The sequence below is a fragment of the Parasteatoda tepidariorum genome, chromosome 6 (assembly GCF_982258835.1).
Source record: "Parasteatoda tepidariorum strain Cologne lab strain chromosome 6, Ptep-v5.0, whole genome shotgun sequence".
Taxonomy (NCBI): Eukaryota; Metazoa; Arthropoda; class Arachnida; order Araneae; family Theridiidae; genus Parasteatoda; species Parasteatoda tepidariorum.
In genome coordinates, this window is record NC_141760.1 from 116,109,793 (window position 1) to 116,132,295 (window position 22,503).

At 27.5% G+C, this 22,503-nt stretch overlaps 1 long non-coding RNA gene across 3 annotated transcripts; it reads right to left on the bottom strand.

Moving 5' to 3' along the window:
* Nucleotides 1-4,156: 4,156 nt before the first annotated feature.
* Nucleotides 4,157-22,198, bottom strand: LOC147808320 (uncharacterized). Of its 3 annotated transcripts, XR_015434855.1 has the most exons (6): nucleotides 22,110-22,198; nucleotides 16,297-16,412; nucleotides 14,436-14,544; nucleotides 9,949-10,510; nucleotides 8,910-8,984; nucleotides 4,157-4,289 (listed from the first exon to the last, which is right to left on the bottom strand). It is a non-coding gene; the product is annotated as an uncharacterized LOC147808320 (long non-coding RNA). The 3 variants fall into 3 exon arrangements; XR_015434856.1 differs by lacking the exon at nucleotides 9,949-10,510; XR_015434854.1 differs by lacking the exons at nucleotides 4,157-4,289; nucleotides 8,910-8,984; nucleotides 9,949-10,510 and adding an exon at nucleotides 12,756-13,979.
* Between the last annotated feature and the right edge of the window lie 305 nt (nucleotides 22,199-22,503).

The following is a 22,503-nucleotide window of genomic DNA, read 5'->3' on the forward strand; positions in this document are numbered from 1 at the left end:
TTTTAAAAATCAAATCAATATCGTTATTGGAATTCACGCGTTTTTAAAATCCATTATCGCGATTCATATTTACGCTATTCTTGTAAGAATTAAATTTTTTCTTAAACTAGTTTCTTATAAAATAAAGCTGTGATATTCTTCATAAGTAAGTAATTTAATTATAAATCTTAGTTAAAAGAAATTATAAACAAGTATAGCATATTAATGGATATCGAGTTCATAAATTTTTCACTTTGTGTCACAATCATCCCTGCTTGATACGGCATTGTTTCCGATGCCTTATTTTCAATTAGACCAATATGATCGAACTAATACTCTAAAAATTAAAAGGGTTTCATGCACAATTCTATACTAGAAACGATTTACGCATTTTGCATAGTTATCTAAAAAAGTGAAGCTTTGTTTCTTATGTTTAATCGAATAAAACTGTTCAGGCAATAGAAAGAACAGTTCAAAAGTTGCAAGTATTTTCAGGTATAAAAAGTATTACTTTCGATGTGTACTAACGTGCAAATTTTGTTTCGCTATCATAGCTGCAAACACAGATAGGAAAAAAATTCAGTAGATTTTACGTAATATAAATTTCACGATAATTGTTGCTTACTGTATGTACTAAATATTTTACACAGAGGAAATTTTAGTCATCAAAATAGGAAAACTGCACTATTTTCCAGTTATGATTTCACATTAAACATACTTAAAATGTTATGTATTATGTTTACTCATAATTTTGAATATTAATAAGCATTTAATTCATCAAACATAGTTAAAAGACTTTTTAAAAAATTAATTTAAAAAGAGAATTCTGAATAAAAATGAACTGAACAGTTTTGAACAAAAAAAGTTTTAAACTGATTTTTATAAATGAGGCTCGCTCGCTTCATTATATGTTAGTAATACTTATTGAAATATTCAAGCAAGTAATAATCTGTACAAAAATTCTGTATAAATAGAGATTTTTTTGTCGGAAACTTACTCAATTTTAGAGAATTTTCCAAAATGTTCAGAAACCAGGAGAATTTTAATTAAATCAGTAGACCAGGAGAAACTGAAAAAATCCAGTAATCTGGAAAATCCAGTAGCAGCTATGTGCTACGTACGGGCCATCTGAAGATTATAAGATGAATTTTTTATGCTTAATTGAAGGATATGGAATTTTGAGTCAATGGCATATTTAGTTTAAAAGGTTTCTTCTTTCATAATAAATACGATTAAAAAATAGTACATTTTATACAAAAAGAAAGAAACACATTGCAAAACAATAACTCCTTTTAAGCTCATTCAATTAAGCGAGAAAAAATACCGAAGAGAACAATCATTAAATATGGTTAAGACTAAGCAATGTAAGATATAAAAATAAAATGCGCAAAACCCTTCTCTATTCAATTCTCGTTTTACCTCAGTTTCTATTTAGCATAAAAATGCCTAAATAGGTACAAAATTGCATAAAACCATAAACAAATTGTCCGATCGCAACAAATTCAGAACAAAAAAAGTACATATCCGTACTTTTTTTTTTAAAAAATATTAAGTTACAAAAGATAAAACATTCACATGAATCTTAGAAGGTTAAACACTTTGGCAAAGATTTTTCATTCAAAACATTTTTCATGATTTTGCAATAATTAAATAATTTTGCAATAAGTAATAGTAAAAATAAGTGAAAAATTTAATATTTCGAATTATATAATAATTTATGGTTAGGAAATAGGGATAAATAAATGTAGATAATGTGTCCCTTGGCAAGTATGACAAATTTGCACTTATTTGTAATTATTTAAACATAAGGGAACATAGCAGGGTACCCACTCAATTTTTTTAAAAAAAATTCAAGAACTTTTCAAGAATCTATTCGGTATTACAGTTATGTTCTAAAGTACATGTCAACCAGATTTTACAATAACGTAGAAGCAGAAATTTTATATATTTAAAGCAAAATGCTTATTTAATAACCAAAAAAATTATTTATTAAATTTATCAGCTAATAATACAAATGGTTGATAGTTACATTGCTGTTTCAAATCATTTTGAAAAATTCCAATTGAGATAGAGTCAACATTTAAAAACTAGCATCAGTGAAGCTTTTCATGAAAAATTTAATGAAGTGAATTAGAATTATAGAAACTGAATGAAGGAATAATGCATATTACATTAAACAACCTTAGTAAATAATTGATAAAGTTTGTGTAATTGCACGGTTATTAAAATATAAATGCCTTTTTTTTTGCTATCTTAGATCAAATTTCAAAATTCATTTAACAATTTTCATGTTTCAATTTTAATAACAAATTATCAATTTTGTTACTTCAGAATATCGATAATGTATGCTTAACATAATAAAATCTATTGTAGAACAATATTTTACAGATAACTAACTAGGACTTACCGAGCTTTATTTTCTTTAAAATATATCTATAAAATGTGAAGTGTGATTTTTAAATCGCATTTATATGAATATACTATATGTAAGATATACTATATTTAAATCAAAATTATAAGAAAGGTGAAGTAAGTCCCAAAGATTGCGTAAATCATGTATCACAATGTGAGATTTGTAAATTGAAATGCAGTGTATGTTTCTTAAATCAGAAAATATGAATAGCAAATGATACAAAACGTACCAAATAACAAGACGTAAATCACAATGTGTGATACATAAGTCACTTTAATGTGAATTCTGTTGCGTGATCAGTTAATAGTTTTAATGTGAATTGTGATCATTAATGAAGCAAACTGCAATTCGAAAGGTTCTTAATATAGAACATCTATGTGTGATTCTTAAATCACTTTGATGAGAATTGTGAGTGGTAATTCTTAAATCTCTCTTTTGTGAATTGCAATGCGTGATTTGTAAACTACTAGAATAAGAATTTTGAGGCATGGTTCGTAAATTAATTCCTTATGTATCACATTATAGGATTCAGAAATAACTTTAATTGAAATCATGATGTGTGATTGATAAATCACTTTAATGTGAATCATGATGTGTGATTTATAAAACATGAATCCTGATGAATAATTTGCAAATCACTTTAAAGTAATACACAATATGTGATTCATTAATCACTTTCATTAAAATCGCAGTTTGTAGAACATTTTATATAAATAACAATGTTTATTCATAATTAATGAAACCTGTCGAACTAAATTTTATTTATTAGCAGTAAAAACTAAACGTAAAAATTTGAATATAAATGATAAAAAATTATCCTTCGTTCATAAATTAAAAGAACAAATAGGATAACAATATTAACCTGCCGTAATAATGAAGTTAACACATTAAACCCGTTTCTAAATCGATACACCCTATATCATCCAAAAACTATGACTACAAAACCTAAATTTTTTTTTTAGAAATTTCAACTTTCAAAATATCAGAGAGATCAACAATAATCTGGTGTGAAAAATCTAGGACAAAAAAGTTTTGCATCTTCTTTAACCCCTTTTCAATAATCCTCCATTGAATTTATTTATTATTTCTTTACCACTTTTTTGTAAGAAAGATTGGTATTATTTTAATTCCTACAAAATCAAGTACTTTTTAAGTGCCCTATGGCAAAATGCAAGGACTTTTCAGGGCCCAGATTTTTTTCAACAAAATTCAAGGACTTTCAAGTATCATGGGAACCCTGCTTAAGTATGAAATTTCTTTAATTTACAAAATAAATTTTTCAAACTACTCTTTTTTGGACTTAACTACAATTCCGATAATCTAACACTTTTTTTAGTAACTATTAGACTGTTTATTATATTAAAAAAAAGGTTTCTACTAGTAATTAGACTGTCAGAAAAAAATACATAAAACGTTTTCAATTAGATAAAATTTTGCGTCAAATATGTCAGTTTTATGCGTCAAATATTTTGTCAGGAAACAAAACATCATTAGATGAAGTCAGTGTAAATATTCTTCTGAGAACTAGAATTTTTATAAGGAATAATTATAATACATGATAGAATTATTAAACTTAATTATTGCTCTTGACAATTATGATTGGTCACTTTCCATTCTGTAAAAATAATGCTATTTTTTCTGACTTGTGGGAAATAGTTTATTAAAGAAAAGAATTCTTGATTTTTAATAATATATCTCACTAGCAGTTTATATTCGAAACATATTATAATTTTTTGAACTTATAAAAATAAATTCAGAACAATGTATATAAAAACAGAATATTTACTAATCTTTGGACATCATACAATTCAGATGAAATATTTACAAATATACAATGATTGTGGCTGATGATTCATAGATAAATTTTTCTTAAATCTGGACAAAGTTTCTTTACACCCTATAAATGAAAAAAAAAAAGTTATTTAGTATTGAGACAACATTCATTTTAGAAATTAACATATGAGAAACAACTATAAGTGACCTGATAAACATTCCTTGTTTTAATTTATTTGAGACTCATGAGACGGAAAAGAACATTAATTATAAAAATACATTTCAGTGGTGCAAAATAATATAAAAAAAGATTTCTTAAAGTCAATTCCGACTTAAATCAACAAAGAAATTTTTATTTTAGTTACTTTTTATTAAATAATTACAATTTTTTCTCCCATATACAACAAAAATTAATTAATTGAATTTAAAAGAAGATTTAATATTTGAGAAAACTGTATAAACATCAAGTGTCCTCCACTGAAAGTGTATTTGAACTTGAGTGGATAAATAAAAAGTATTTTATTAACAATTGCAAATTCGAACGAGATATAAATAGAGTATTAAGTAATAAAAGGAATTGAATTGAAAAAAAAAAAACAATAATAAATTTAAAAAGAAAAAAAAACAAAACAAAATGAAGCGCTTTTGATCAAAATTTTACCTACTAAAATGCAACCTTAATGATAAGAGTGCCTAACAATATACAGGGTGTTTATAAAGTCCCAGACCCATTTTGATGTTTAATAACTCATAAAATAATAAAGATAGATTAAAATTAATAACATAAATGGTTAGATAGATTCAAAAAGTTTCATGACTCTTGTCAATGAACTTCTATTTGCGCCCCCTTCTTTTTTAGAGGTTTACAACAGATATGTTAGGAAGGATAGAAGATGCTGCTGATTTTCTGAAGCGCATAATGTTCTCCGACGAAGCATCCTCTCATGTTTCTGGCATTGTTAATCACCATAATGTGTGTATATGGGGATCTGAAAACCCCCATAAATACCGTGAGACACAAAGGGATTCCCCTAAGGTTAATGTGTGGTGTGGACTAATTCAGGACCGACTCATTGGGCCTTTCTTTTTTACAGAAAAGACGGTCTCATCAGTCCTATACTTAGACACGTTGGAAAACTTCGTATTTCCACAACTAGAAGAGCTTCAGCCATATGTCTTTTTACAACAAGATGGTGCACCACCTCATTGGGGTATCATCGTTCGTAGTTCTTTGAATGACCATTTTCCAGGAAGATTTATTGGGCGAGGAGGTCCAATTCCTTGGCCACCCAGATCACCTGATATAACACCGCTGGACTTTTTTCTTTGGGGATTTATAAAGGACAATGTTTACAGGAGGATCGTGTCGAACATTGATGACTTAAAAGGCAGAATTACAACTGCAATAGCCACTATGGATGCCAACATGTTTGCCGCTACCTGGCGTGAAATTGACTTGATATTCTCCGGGCGACAAAGGGGGCACATGTGGAAGTTCATTGACAAGGGTCATGAAGTTTTTGAGTCTATCTAACCCTTTATGTTATTAATTTTAATTTATTTTTATTATTTTATGAGTCATTAAACATCAAAATGTGTCCAGGACTTTATAAACACCCTGTATACTCTAACTAATTTGAGCAGATAATATTTTTAGCCGAGAAAATTTGAAAAGTATGTACTTCTTCCAAATGGATATACCTTTTGGAAGATTAGGTCCGAATAGTTTAGTCGGGAATGCAGTTGAAACTTTGGATTTCTAAATGTTATTTTTTCATAAATTAAATTATTTGTAGAACTATTTAATCAAGTCAAATATATTTTGCACTCAGAATTGTAAAAATCAGCAGATTTTGTCATTTAAAGTTATATAAAAATTTGTATATCTTTGAATTTAAAATTTTTGCTCTTATTTAATAAACTATTAATTTAACAGGAACAATATTACAATGGAAATACAAAGGAGAGTTATTATTGCCAATAGATGTTTGAATGGAATTCGAAAATACATAAATCTTATGTAATTCATAGAAAAACAAAAGTTTTATTGTACAAATCTCTTTTAAGATCTATTTAAACATATGCTTCTGAAATTTGGTCCCTATCTTGTACGGATAAATTATTTTGGGTACCTTTGAAAGATAGGTCTTGAGAAGTATTTTTGAAGTTTGTGTGGCTTAGAAGAACAAATTTAGAATTTTATCAATCATATAAAGAACCTGACATTAGTAACTTTATTAAACGACAAAAAATAAAATGGGCAGGACACACTATCAGAATGGATGAAGACCGTACCACAAAAGAGAGCAGGCAAAATTTGAGATTGGCCTAGAAAAAGACCTTTTGATCTTAAAAACTGGAAAACGCTAGAAGGAAAAAGGTTAAACTGGAAAAAACTTCTTCAGAAGGCCAAGGTCCACCCAGGGTTATCGAGCCATTGATGATAATGATTAATCTAACTCTTATTCTATGCACAGAGTGCGAAAAGGTTTCATTTTTAAAGAAACCTTTTTGCACTCTGTGCATAGAATAAGAGTCTTTAAAAATGATGTTTTCTCCGTTAGAGACATGGTGAAATATGCAAAGAATGAAATTAATATTAAGGAGTTATTAAATTTACATTACTATAATACATATAATTATAGTAATTCAATTATTAGTAAAATCATTAGAATTGAGGAGAATTTTTATTGCTCTCTTGACAACGACGATCATATTTTCCAGATTGCAGTTACAGCCCTCATATCAATTTTGGAATTTTAAATTACTAGAAACAACAAAATTACTAGAAACTTTTTGCATTTTCAATATTTTTTTTCTTTTAAATGTCTATATTTCCATGAATGTTTAAGTTAGGCGTATGAAATTTTATGCTGTTATTGCATAGTGTGTTAAAAAACACTATTTTTCGATTGCAATTTATTGCCAGTTCCTCAAACCTTTGAAAGCTTTAAACTTTATTAATATGTATGAGAAATCGCATGAACTAAACACATCTAAAGTTACTAAATAATTTTTTAAGTATTTTTTGAAAAATATTAAAAAATCTGTTTGCATAGAAGTGTTTCTGTTATTTTGTCCAACCTTCATGGCAAGTTGTGTCATAAATTAAAATTAGCAAGAATGACATATCAAAAAGATTTGGAGGTTAAGCAAGAATTGTTTTAAAAGAAAAAATCATTTCCAACAATAAAATTAAAACTATTAGAAATAAACAAATTAAACAATAAATAATTCAGCAAATTAAACACAAAAGGAAGCTTGTATCAATGGTTAAAAGTACTGAAAACAAAAGAATGAAGTTAACATAATTTTCTTTGTAAAGTAGTTGCTTGCTTTTTCTCATATCCTCATTCTCTGTTTGTACGTATTGAATTGTTAAAATAATTGAATCTAATTTATGTACAAAGTATAGTGATCATGTTTATTTAACATAGTAAATATAATTGTTGCATTATAGCGCTAAAAGTTCAGCTGTTTTTACAAAACTGCTGTAGCATATCTGAAATATAGATCTATATTTAAAAGCCAATTAAGAAATTCATACTGCCAGTGCTCCACCTAACAATCAATTGTCGAACCAAAAACTAACGTTTCTGTACCATATTTGGTATATCATATAGCGTTAAAGCAACAATATATATATATATACATATAGCATAATAAATAAATACAAAAAGAAAAAAACAAAGAAAATTAAGAAAAACAATAAGTTTTATTTACTGTGCATAAGCTGCAAGCAAATAGAACTGATAAAATAAGTTCAAAAAGTAGAGAAAAAATGGAAAAAATTACAGAACAATGAAAAAAAGAAAAATAGTAATAGAAATCCGAAAAAAAATTATAAAAATCCGCAAAAAATTATAAAATCTTTTCTAATAATTTTATAAAATAAAATATAATCTTTTATTTTCCGAATTTTTATTAATTTCCCCCCTTTTTTCTTTGTTCTGTAATATTTTCCATGTTTTCTCTACTTTTGAATATATATATATATACGTAAATATTCTATACATTTGTCAAAATGCTATAAAATATATCACAAAAGAAAAAAACTTACACATCAATTGAAACAGAATTACATAGTTTTAATTTATTTAAATGTTCAAAAAATTAAATATTTTACTTCAAGTAGAATAAAAAAAAAAAAAGTAAACTAGAAAAATTTTATTTTAGTTACTTTTTATTAAATAATTACAATTTTTCTTATCAAGTAAAACTAAAATTAATTAATTACATTTAATGAATGAATTAGTAATTGAAAAAACTGTATTAGCATCAAGTGTCACACCCACTACAAGTTTAAAAACAAAATGTATTTGAACTTGAGTGGATGGAAAAAAAAGTATTTTATCAACGATTGAAAATTTGAACAAGATAATAGGGAGAGTGTGAACTCTAATAATAGGAATTGAATAAAAACTAAATCATAAAAGAAACCAAAAATATAAACTTGACCATTTTTTTTATAGCATTTTTTAACATAACAGCTTATAGTAACACAACAGTGAGAGGAAAAAACAAATGTAAAAAATAAAAAATGTAAATTTAATTTATTAAGTTAATATTAAATATTGTTTTTTGTTTGAAAAGTTTTTAAAATACTAAAGATTTGTATTGATTTAAAAATTGCTAAATCTGCATTTATGAAAGTTTTGTTCAGTAATTAAAAAAAAAAGATTATTAATATATCTTTTATTAGAAGGCTTAAGTAAGTGCTTTCTGAGGAAGGAAATATAGTTACCATTGTCATGAGCCTACATTCTTCACAATGCACATGCCAACAGGTGGTGGATACAACAGGTTTTGTATAAGATTCCTACAAAGAAAAACCACATTAATCACCTTAATTTCGAAAGAAAAAAAAAAGTATTTCTTATATATACCTGCCAACATAATGCAAAATCATTTTCACAGACTTTACATGATCATAATAAAATAACTAGTTTCTGAGAAAAGGCTTTTTTCTTTTTAAAGAGCTCCACAATAATAACAATTTATGCACAAATTCATATTGAGATTTTACTCTATTTTTAAATTTAATAACAACTTTATTTGATTATGTAAAAAATAATTTTAATTCAAATTAATAATTAGTTAAAATATTATTTAAAAAAGTTATCGATTGAATATTTTAGATTTAAATAAGAGTTATTTATAAATGTACATTGACCAAAAACATTAACAAGATTAATATTATCGATCATACTGAATTTATAAAGATATGTAAGGAATCAAGCAAACTAAGAACATCTTACAAATGTAAATTAGTGAATGTCCCTTATTAAATTTTTAATAAAATTTGTAACTTGGTTCAGCATTTCTAGTGTCCTGACACTTGGACAGTAGGGAAAAGGTCCAGTTACAGCTTCTAAAGTCATTTGAAAATTTCAATTATTTCGTTAAAGAGAAATGCTTGAAAATTTTTTTCCCCATTGGTTTACAACTTTACTAATTATTAATAAGTACGAAATTGCAGATAACTATTTTTCTCTTTCACATATTTTAAAATAACATTAGTGATGTTTGCTAGGTTATAGCTCAGAGTAATTGAAAAAGGTGCTTATTACACGTTTATTAATATTTAATTATTTTTTGTTTCCTATGTCAGATATGCTCATTGATTAATGTGAAGACGGTAGCATAGACAGTGAGTCACTAAATTTGTATTATCTGAAACTGCGTTAAAATTTTTTATAGATATATGCTTTAAAAAATGTTTCTATAAACCTATGTAAATAAAATCAATAAAAAAGTTTGAAAACAATGAAACTGATACGTACTAAAAATTAAAGTTATCAGAAAAGTAGTACTAATTTGTTTAGAAGGCCAAGGATGACAATTAATTCCAGTAATAGGTTCTAACTGAAATATTAAAACAATATAGCATAGACAGTGACTAAATTTGTATTATCTGAAATTGCGTTAAATTTTTTATAGATATATGCTTTAAAAAATGTTTCTATAAACCTATGTAATTAAAATCAATAAAAAAGGTTGAAAACAATGAAACTGCTACGTACTAAAAATTAAAGTTTTCAGTAAAGTAGTACTAATTTGTTTAGAAGGCCAAGGATGACAATTAATTCCAGTAATAGGTTCTAACTGAAATATTAAAACAATATAGCATAGACAGTGACTAAATTTGTATTATCTGAAATTGCGTTAAATTTTTTATAGATATATGCTTTAAAAAATGTTTCTATAAACCTATGTAATTAAAATCAATAAAAAAGGTTGAAAACAATGAAACTGCTACGTACTAAAAATTAAAGTTATCAGAAAAGTAGTACTAATTTGTTTAGAAGGCCAAGGATGACAATTAATTCCAGTAATAGGTTCTAACTGAAATATTAAAACAATATCTATGTAGTAAAAAGCAAAGTTAATAGGTAAAAGGCATTTATTTGTTTTATTAGGGGAACTGTAAAAATTGTTATACTATTACTGATGCTTTTGACATCTAATAAATTTTGGTAAATTTTTTTTTTATTACATATAATTGAAATGAATAAATGAGCTATGAATTAAAAAAATAATGATTAAACCTGCCAACACTGAAGAAATAAAATAACGAGGATTTCACTAGCGAAATTTTTTAGGTTACAAGTAAAGTTTTGATACATCATGCATAATAACGTAAGGAAAAAAGGGAAATTCAAAATTGGAATTAATATAAGCACTCACATTTAGCGAAGTAAAAAATATGTATATAAATTTTAATCTAAAATTTTTCTGAAAAAAAATATTATTTATAGTTACTTAAACTATTAGTTAATAACCGTCATTTATAGTTAATAACCGTCGTTGAACAGTCGACCCAATTTCAGGTTTACGACTATGAATATTCGACTCCGTAGTCTTGCAATTTTGAACCCAATCCAGAAGACAAGGGAACTAACCCGTCTTTGCATTACATGGAGAGGAAAACCATGAAGACCTTTCATGGTTAGCCTCACGGCAAGGGTACTCTAACTCATGACCACTGATGATATTTTTAACCTCTAGCCGGTGAGAGAGCCGGGAGCAGAGTCATCGTTAGGATTCGAACCCTCATTGGAAGGTGAACACCCCTGAGCCATCATGGCTAGACTTTAACTATTAACACTCAACATACTGCAGTACTGGCAACATCTGTTGAGGAATAAGAGAAGTATTTTTGCCATCAGTAAATATTTTATCCCCAAAGTTTTTATAAAAAATTTCTTCAATAAATACGTAGAAATCTGATAATGTACGGGTAAACAGGAGATAGTCGTAAAATACAGGAGTATTCGTTAAAAAGCAGGAGGTTTGGAAGGTATGTATCTCTCTTAAAATCTTTTAAATAATTTTTTGACTTTAAGAAAAGGGAAGGAAAAACTTTAAAAAGTATTTACAAACAATTACAAAAGTATGTACAAACAATTTATGCAAATTAGAAATAACTTATATGCTTCTTTAAAAAATAAACAGGGTTCTCACTCAATTTTAAGAAAAAAATTCCATGACTTTTCAAGATATATCAGGTAATCCATACTGTATTTTATCTATACTATGCAATTTTTCATAAGAAAATGTCTTTACTTTATTTGTTTGGTCAAATATAACATTTTCTGAGCAAAAACATATGATACCCGCCAACATTGGAAAAATAATAAAACGAAGAATTTAGTAGTAAAATTTTTTTGGGCTACGAGTAAAGTTTTGATACATCATGCATAATTATGTAAGTCAAAATTGGAAATAATATACAATAATTACATTTAGGAAGTAACAAAAAATGTATATAAATCTTCATCTAAAGAAGATTTTTTAAACCATTATTTATAATTACTTAAACTGTAAACATTCAACATGATGTAGAAGTGGCAATAGTACCATCTATTGAAGAATAAGAGAAGCATCTTTTTCCTCAGTAGATATTTTACTCGTATCACCAAAATTTCTTAGACAAATCCGGAGAAAATTGAGAATATACAAGTAAACAGGAGATAGTCGTAAAATACAGGAGTCTTTGTTAATAAACGGGAGACTTAGCAGGTATGACAAATAATAGAATGAGAAGAATGGAAACATGGAAAAGTTTGGCTAAAAAGTGGAATTTTATGAAATAATTAAATTGTAATAGATGTCTTTTCTTCAGAAATTTTCAAAAGAATTTTCTTATCTCCACAGAATTATAGTCAAACAATGCCTTTCTTGCGCATTGGAGTGAAAAAAGAAATATTAGTGATTTTTCTGTTGTCATTTGAGAATAATGAAAGAGTAATGAAGTAAAAATCTTTGATTTTCTTTTCTGCAGAAATTTTCGTCCTTTTTTTATGCAAATATTACTATTGATTTCAACGTAGTTTTAAAAATAAAACATTTTTAATTCTGTCTTATATGTTACAGCAACTGAATCTAAAAAATGAATTTAGTAACCCCTTTTTGAAGAGTCTGATTTGTGTGATTTTGAAGTCGATCTTTTGTAACAGTAGTTAATGCTGCGGATGTCATGATTTTTTTTTAATGGGATGAGGATTTACAAAAGCCGAGAAAAATAAATAATTAGTGTCTTCCCCCCCCCCACAAAGTGCAAGACTATCTACATAGTATTAGAATAATAAAAAATATTACGTATTCAATTAAAAAAGTTTTTTTCTTTCTTTGAAATTGACGTTTCTGTTTTTTTAATTTAGTAACATGTTATTTTTAAAAGTATTTTGCAGAAAGATATCAGTATTAGAGGGGCATGTCGCAGAAAGCCCAAAACAATTCTGCCACAGGGTAATTGGGAAATGTAAAGTAAACACTTTCTATTGAGACATTTTAAAACTACCAAAGTTTTTCAACTTAAAATGGTTATTGACAAATGAAATTTTTTGAAAATGTATAATTAGTCCTTTTGAGATTTATCATTAGGTTCTTATGATGGATTAAAGTTGCAAGTCAGTAAATGAAAAAATTCCATAGAAAAAGCAAGTGTTTAACTAAATGGTTTGTTCATTAATTTGGTGAATGGTGCCTATACGCCCCATTTAATTTCTTAAATAAAATATAATTTTTCATGCATGAAACTTTTTTGTGTGTCTTAATGAATGTAATATAAGCATATTTCAATGTAAATAACAATAAATTTCATAAAATGTATATGGTTGGCCTAAAATGAGTTAAGTCAAGTTGATTTAACACGTTGAATGCCATGGGGGTCACTGGTGACTGGCAAAGCCAAGATTATTAGAAACACATAATTCGAGTAAATTTTGATTACACGAATGATTGCAAAAATTAAATGTTTTGTTGTACATAATATTTCATCAAAATATGCAATGCATACTGAGAAAATCATTTTGGCAGACAGGCAAGGCATGTAAAATTAGTGTGGCATTCAACGTGTTAAAGAAATGAACCTAGAATTTACTGAATTCCCAATACAAAAATATGCTGAATTCACAGAGTATCTGCTACATTTTAGATTTTCAAATTCATGACTTTCCATGATTAATTCCAAGAATTTTTCATGACTTAACAAAGTTACTATTTTCCCCGACAAAAACAAAACAATAAATTTAAAAAAGCATTATAATAACATTCATTGAAATGATAGGTATAACCAAAACTCTGCATCTTCATATTTATAGATTTTAAATTTAAAAAACAGAGTAAAGAAAGAGATGAAGCAATAAAATAGCTGAAAAAAATACAAAAGCAAATAATTTTTTCTTCTTTTTTTCTGAGGAATTACAGTCTTAAGATACTTTTATTGTTCATCGGAAAGGAAAGAAATACTCTTGATTTTTCTGTTCTCATTTCGGAATGAAAAAATTCACCAATGACTGGCTTGCTCCAGCTAAAATTGTAAATTGATAAAATAAAAATAATAATAACAAAAATTCTGAAATCACAGAAGTTTAAAAGATAATTTGCTAGAGATGTTTTTTCTTTCATTTTTTTTAAAGAACACCATGATTTTTAAAGAACATGAAAATAACATTTTATGTTTCAATAAAATATGACTGTGAGGGGGGTTTTGTTACAAATTCAGATATTCCGAACACCATGAAATTGGGGGGAGGGGGTACATTCCATTTTAAAAATAAGATTTTTTGGTGACCTAAATCCATGACTTTTCATGATTATTTTTAAAAAAATAGTAAAAATTATGACATTTCATGACAAATTTTGTTCAATACCGGGTGTACTTTCCAGGTGTGCGGATACCCTGAATTCAATAAAATACAGATTAATCAAAAGAAAATGTGTGTTTATACGTTTTATAGAGAAAAAAAAAGGAAGTAATTCTTACATCTATATCCTCCAGGAACTAAACTAATAGGTCGTATTCCAGTCTCATCACCCATTTCATATTTTTCAAAGCTGTCAGTATCATCGACATTAACATCAGAATCTTCGTCCTTCAAAAAAGAAGAAGATTTAGTTAAATCTATAGTCTGTCTACAATTACAAAAATACAATTACAATTCATTAGTATAAAACAAGTTAACTCAATTCCACACTGGTGTAAGAAATTAAGAGAATTTGCAAACTTGGTCGATTATCTCTGTAACTACAAGGAACGATTTCAATAAAATTTGATATGTACATACATTGATACAATACAAAACAACCATTTCACAATTGTAATGCACAGGCATGATCGTGCGAAACACTCGTTGGAGCCAGAAGATATTAAATAGCGGTTGCTGAATAAACAAAAAAAAAAATAATAATAGGGGTATGGTCCTCTCTCACAGATATACAGGCCTTGCAGCGTGATTTCATATGTGAAACAAGGCACATTATCATTTCCTGTGGCAATTGGCCAGAATTGTCCAGCGGCAATTTAATACTCCAACGAGTGTTACACACGATTATGCATGTGTATTACAATTGTTGAATGGTTACTTGTTTTGTATTGTATCAATATATGTACATATCAAATGTCATTAAAATCAGTCCAGTATTTCTAGAGGTAATGATCAAGTCTGCAAATTGTCTCAATTTCTGGTACCTTTAGATTGATGAAAGATGGCACGGTCGATAATACTTGCCCTACTTTTGAGATGCCATCTGTACACACCTATTTTGATTTGAATGTGCCTTCTTCAGCAGATAGTAAACATCAAACAGTTCTCTTGCTATTTGTGACTGCATAATTGCCCTCATCACGCAACGTGTCGGCTTACATACACTCAACTGCTTTTTGCAACACAGGAGCAGCTGCAAACTTAATACAGCTCTCACGATCAGCACTCAAAGCCTGGTGATCTTAATACAGCTCTCCCGGCTTAGCATGAAGCAGCAATAAATCAACTGGTGGTATCCCTCATTGAATTCTATCACAGATAAAAATTTTGATGGGAAAGTACTGTAGTGTGTCTACCACTACAAAAATACAACTCCAACTCACCAGTCATATTAACTCTATTCTATGTTGAGATACCTTAAGATAGATGGCATAATTGATAACATTTTTCCTACAAATCTATAAACAATTTTATATTTACCTAATCATTTTTTAAGGTACAGGACAAAAGCAGATACTAGAATGTCAACTGTAAAAGTTTTTGATATTCCAAGTCATAGTAAAGATGAAAATAAAAACTTTTGAACACATTTATCTTTTCCACAAATAAAATAAAATAGTTTTAACTTGCTAAAAACTTTTTCTTTTCTTGGAAAAGAAATTATCCGGAAATTAACATGTTTGCCTAAAAATAAAATAATAATATGGTAAGCTCGTAAAAATCTTCATATGATGCGTTATCACTAGTTTTATTATTTTTTCCCCTTCATATTGCAGTGATATCAAATACTAAAAACTCACTCCCTTTTCGAACTTGTCTGAACATTCAATATGTTATTCTTTAGGGAAAACCCTGTCACAAGATATCAAACATCAAAAAGATAGCATATCAAAAAGTAGCAATGAAAAATATTACACGTAACGATAATTAATAAACACGATATTGTGACTGTTGATGAATTTTATTTGGACAACGAAAAAATTGACAGATGCAAGAATAATAGGAATTAGTTAAATTGTAAAACTATTATAGATATTTTTTGACAATACATTGTGATATTTAAATTACTAGTTATAGGGACAATGGCAACAACCGAGAGAAACAGCAAATTTTATTTAAAAGAGGAATGAATAAATGAACCTGTATGCAGAAAGCCACATGCTTATTGATTTCTTCGGCTGTACCAGACATCCTTAAACTGCAGACGGGACATTTCACTTTGTTCTTTGCTCTCGCTGAATACCTTGCTACACGAGCTGAATAAGAAACATGCTTTATTAACAGGTGTGTGCAATACAACAATATTTGATGCAATAATTTTTACTCAATGAATTTTGTAGAAGTATACAAATTATATAGATTTTAACTAAAAGGTTAGTACCCAGTTTTCATACCAACTTTCATTTCTCTATACAAAATAAGAAGAGCCTGGTCTAAAACTGTTATAAATAAAAAATATTTTTAAAGGACAAAAAAAAAAAAGAAAAAAAAAATCCTTAACTATCAAAGAAGTTGCATTAACACATAATTATCTAAAGTATTTATTCATACATTAATTATTTAATGTTCCATTTTGCTTAAAATAATCTCAAACACAGTAAATATGCTGCTTAATGTGCTTTAGTGAATAAACCTAATTTCCCCAATTAAAAGACAAGATTAGAATTGATCATTTTAAGAACTAAATAAAAGAGGCACATCAATAATTGTGAACTAACCCCTACAAAGTTTATTACTGCACCTGTTGAAAACAAGAAATAAGAGTAGGGGAGATTAGGGTGACTTGATCCCCTTGACATTTTTTTTGCAATTTTTAATTTTTATTTTGAAAAAAAAAAGTTTTTAGTCAAATGTATTGAGTTGTTATTAAAGCCTCAACAATTTGCTATGCTGTAATATTTTATTTTACTTTTATAAAATCATTTTTAAATTAATAATTCATTTTTAAAAAAACATTGAAAAAAGGATCAAGTCTCCCTAATAACAGGGTGACTTGATCCCTTACCAAGGGAGACTTAATCCTTGAAATATTGGTGCATTTAAATGTCAGAAATTGTTTTATATCAAATTTATTTTCACATGATTTGTAAATGAGAATAAAAGTCGGAAAAACTCATGAAGAAAAATCTACATTTAATGAAAATTATTGCTTTCTATATGGATGATAAGCAATTATTCTAATTAAGAAATATTTTCAAAGCAAGAAAAGTCAAACATAAATGTTAAAACTGTAGCAGTTCGAAGAGTTCCACCAAGCATAGTTGGTTTTGGTAATTTTTTCACAATATTTTCATTATCCACAACACTAATGTCAATCTTTTCTGGATAAATAAATTGATTTGAATTAAGTCCTCGTTTTCTTAAGAAGTTAACCTCAGATTCAGATGGTGAAATTTTCTTTTCAATTTTTCCTATAAAATGAGAGATTTTCTTCTTTCCTTGAAATTGAACAATAACAAAATCATTTACATCAAATGAAACAATTAATGGATCTTCATCGGTTTCATCTGACCATCCACTAAAAGATTCAGATTCTGTCGAATCATGAATACTGTAACTCTCATAACTTTCTGAAGATTCAGAGTTTTCTTTTTTAGTAATCTTACTTGGTTTAAAACAAATTTTTCTCGATTTTGATTTTTTATTCTGCTGACGACCTTGTATTTCTTCTTCAATCTGTTTTTTAATTGGTGTACTTGTCAAAATTTTTGAATAGCCTTTTTTTCTTCCTCGCGATTGTCTCATACTATGAACCGAAACTTTAGGAAATGGTTGTATATCCTCTGGCGTTAATATATTTGGTTCACCTGTAGGTGTGTTACTGCTTGTTGGATTTTGTGGTTGATCTGTAACATAAGATGATAAAAATTCATCTTCTGAGAAAATATTTCTATTCAAAGGGTAAATGCCTGTGATTTTAAATCCATTTATTATGTTCAGGGTTGGCAGGTTTTTGACATGTGACAGTTTTTGACAGTTTAAACCATGGTTTAAACTGTCACGTCAAAAACCTCACTGTCAAAAATGTCGAAAATGTCAAAAACCTATATTTATATGTGAAATTTAATTAATACATAAAATTTATATATTTTTTATAAAGGATAGTGTTTCTAAATATGTTGTAGAAAAAATAAATTTAAAATTTTGAAGAAACACTTATATTTTGAATAGTAACCAAAATCTTGTACTTTTGAAAGCTCACATCTTTTGTAATATTATGTATTCATTTTAGTGTTATTGAAAATCTGCAGTGATATTATTAAGAAATTTATTTATAACCAAATTTAGTGTATAGTATAGATTATACTAAAAATTAGACATTTTTAAAGATAAACATTAGCAGTTTTGTACATTAGACATCTTTTAAAGAAAAATCTTTTTAATATTCTTTTAAATCTTCTTAATAATCTTTTTAACATAAGACAATACAAATTTAAGTGCTTTCTGTTAAATACACAGAGTAGTTAGTGTCGATTTACAGTATATTCAGCCCATTCATTTACTATGCTGAAAATTTAGTTTATCCAAATACTTGTGAATTTCATTTTGCTGAATACTATATACATAGTTTTGTTGAATATTTAAATATTCAGCTGTTGAATAATTACTTCTTGCTTTCAAGATATGCATTATTTGTATTCTTAATACAAGTGGGGGAAAAAATTAAGAGGTAAAAATTGTTTTAAAATGAAAAGTGTAGTAATTATAAATAAATATAATAAACAATATGAATTATATTTATCATTATTCACAATATAACTACCTTTAAATTCAAATTAACATACTGGATAATAAGGATATTCGGTATAACATTAAAATTTTTTTTCATACACTTGTATCAAGTTTGTATTTATACAACATAACTTGTAAGTTCCTTATAAATATTAGTTATATGTTCCTTATATGTCAAAAATGCATAGTAATAAACTTTTAATTTTCTTAAGTATCAAAAAAAAAATTTTTTTTTTCAAAATATAAATATTTAAAAAATTTTGTGCAAAATTTTTCTGCACATGCATTTGAATATAAATTTCTGAGATTTTAAATCTGGTCTTTTACCTTAATTTTCATTAAAAAATATTTTAAAACCTGCTGATTACCTATAGTATAATTAAATTTCAATATAATGCATGGCAACTGTTGGTAGTTTTGAAGTTTATATATTTTTTTGGCAAACTTTAGTTTTTGACATTTTTGACGGGTTTTTGACGGTTTAAACCAGTATTATACCCTTGTCATGTCAAAAACCACTTTTTGACGTCAAAAACCCAACCCTGATTATGTTAGTTGGTGTCATGGCTTTAGGATAGGCAATTCCGATTAATTCAGATATTTGATAAATTGTTATCCTTTGAGCAGGATGATTAGTCATCCAGTCTTGAGCTGCTACATTAAAGTACCTTTTAAGTGGTCCATATACAGTACGATCTAGTGGCTGCAACTTGTGGGATGTATGTGGGGGTATAGTTAATAAAATTATTCCATTCTCTTTTGCATAGTTCAAACTCTCAATGCTTATATGACTGTCATGGTTGTCCATAATGATTAATACTTTGTTGTTTTGATTACATCTTAAATTTTTTACAAAGTGCTGTAAAAATCTTACAAAATTAACACTATTCATCCAGCCTGTTACATGTGGCACTCCTGTTGTTCCTGGTGGAGCACCTTGTGTCATTCGGTCTTGCCACTTAACTCTGGGAAATATCATATATGGTGGTATGTGATTCCCAGCTGCGTTTACAGCTGCACAAACTGTTACTAATTCTCCTCGTTCTGCTGAAGTAACAGTTCCAACTTGTTTTTCCCCTTTTATAGCTAATATTTTAGGAGGCTTGTGAACAGTTGTAAAACCAGTTTCATCAATATTCCACACACATTGTGGGTCCAGTTTTTCTTCTTCGTATATTTTTTGCAAATTTGAAAAAAATATATTAACATTATGTTTATTGAAACTAATTGCACGATTAAGACTAGTTGCCTCAGGTGTGCGAAGTGCTAATGTTTTATTACGATCCATAAAGCCTCGATACCAGTCGTATCCAGCACACTTTTCTGGTTTCCAGGATTCTGGAATTTTCTTATCAATATTTATGGCATATTGAAATGCTAATTTTCTCAACTGCATGGGAGTAAGTCCATGGTGTAATTTACTCGATGTTTTTACATATTCACACAAAAGGTCTTCTTCCCTATCAGAAAATATTTGGGAGTGTTTGTAGTTAGATTCGTAGGAAATGTCACATTCTTGAGCTTTCTGTTTATTTACATAACGTTTTAAAGTCATCACATTTATATTATGTGCTTTTGCAGCACCTTTCAAAGTGGCTCCATCTAATACAGCATTTACTGCTGCCTGCAAATCTCCAGCATTGATATTTTTTCTGGGTTGAACACCCTCTTTACGAATATAAATACGTGGCATATCTGTAGTGAAAATATGAACATAAAAAGAATAAAATAATATCCCAAATTAAATTATATTACATTAAAAAACCTTTTAAATTTAACTTAATCATTGAAAAAGTATTTAAAACTGTTTATACTATTTTACATTAATCCTGGGGACACATGATCCCTAGGATCAAGTCTCCCCATACTATGGGGATCAAGTGTCCCTATATGAATATGTTTTCTAAAAATTATTCTTTAACCAAAAGTAAACAAACTATTTTAGTTTTAAATAGCATCAACTAAGCAGTAAACTATGATAGTCTATTATATCAGTAAGATTATTATTTGAATTATATGTAACAAAAATTAAATGAATCAAACTACTTACTCAAAAAAAGATTTGATTTTAAGAAATCAAAAATTCCATTTTAACAATAAAAATAAAAATGGCTGAATGAAATCTTGTTGCCAGATTTGTTGATAAAGAATAACTTTATGAGTGTTGCCAGTTTAAAAAATTTAATTACATATCAGTTTTGATTTAAGACCTGGGGATCAAGTCTCCCAGGGGATCAAGTCACCCTAATCTCCCCTATGACCCCTGAATTCATCAACATAAAAAATTAGAAATTAATTTATCTTCCATAATATAATAAGAAATGATTTGATTAATGTAGATTTTTTTCCCGAAGAACTAAGAAAATTTTGCAAATTTCTTCATAAAATAACTTCGAAATAGCAAAGTGAATTTTCTATTTAACATACTTTCCTTTAAGGTCCACTTTCCAAAAAGATTTCAAACTTGTTAGCTCATTTTATGGGGGAAATGACCTTGAATTGATTTTTGATGCCACTTAACTTTTAGAGAAAGCAGTAAAATTCCTTTCCCTCGTTGTTTGTATTTCAGACGAAAAACTCAGACAAACTTAATGGATTTTATCGCTAGTAATTAAAGTTAAGAGCGCATACGGTTACGTATATTTACAATTACTTTTATTATAAATGCAACAATAATTTTATACACAAATTTAGCTTTTTTTTGGTTAAAAATATTTAGCATGATAGTGTAACACTAGATAATGTTTTGTTCTTTTCCTGTTTCCTATGCAGATTTCTTTAATGATTAAGATTTATAAAATAAATAGTAGATAATAGTTTTCAAGTGTATCAATTGCTTTTTTTATCATTTCCAGTGCTTACGAATTTAAAAACTCGTTTTGTGTTGTTTAAGTACGTCAACAGGTGATTTTCTACTTAATGAATTTTCCATATAACGAACTTATTAATCGGATTTAGTGACAACGTTAAATAGAGGAAAGACTGTACATTAAAAAACATATAAAAATATTTCAGATTGAATAAATATAACATTACAATACATTTTTTATCATACAAGCAACTGTTTTCAATTTGAAGAATGCTAGAATCCAACTTATTCATTGCATAACAAAAACAAACGTCGATTTTTTCAAAACATGAACAATAACTAAACTTTATATTTTTATAATTTTCTAAAGAAAAATGCCTAAATATTAAGGAAAATTTGTTAATATACTCACCAGACATCTTTAAATTTCATTTAAAAACACCATAAATTTCAATCAAAAAATAAAGACGTAAACAAACGGCACACTTGGAATGCCTCAGGTGATGCCAGATTCTGAAAAAGAAATTGTATTCATAGATAATATATATCGCAAAACGTTTATAGAGGGCAGTAGCTTTTACAAATGGACTTAAATTATCCCACTGATGATTTAGAGGGTTTAATTTACAACTAAGTAAAGTGGGACGTATATGTCCCAGTACTGTACAAAGGGATAATCCATAAAATTTTTTCAAACATTTATTCATTCATTAAATTAAATTAAATTAAGTTTCATATGGGAGAAAAAATTTCAATTATTTAATAAAAATTAACTAAAATAAAATGTTTCTTTGTTAAAAAATTAC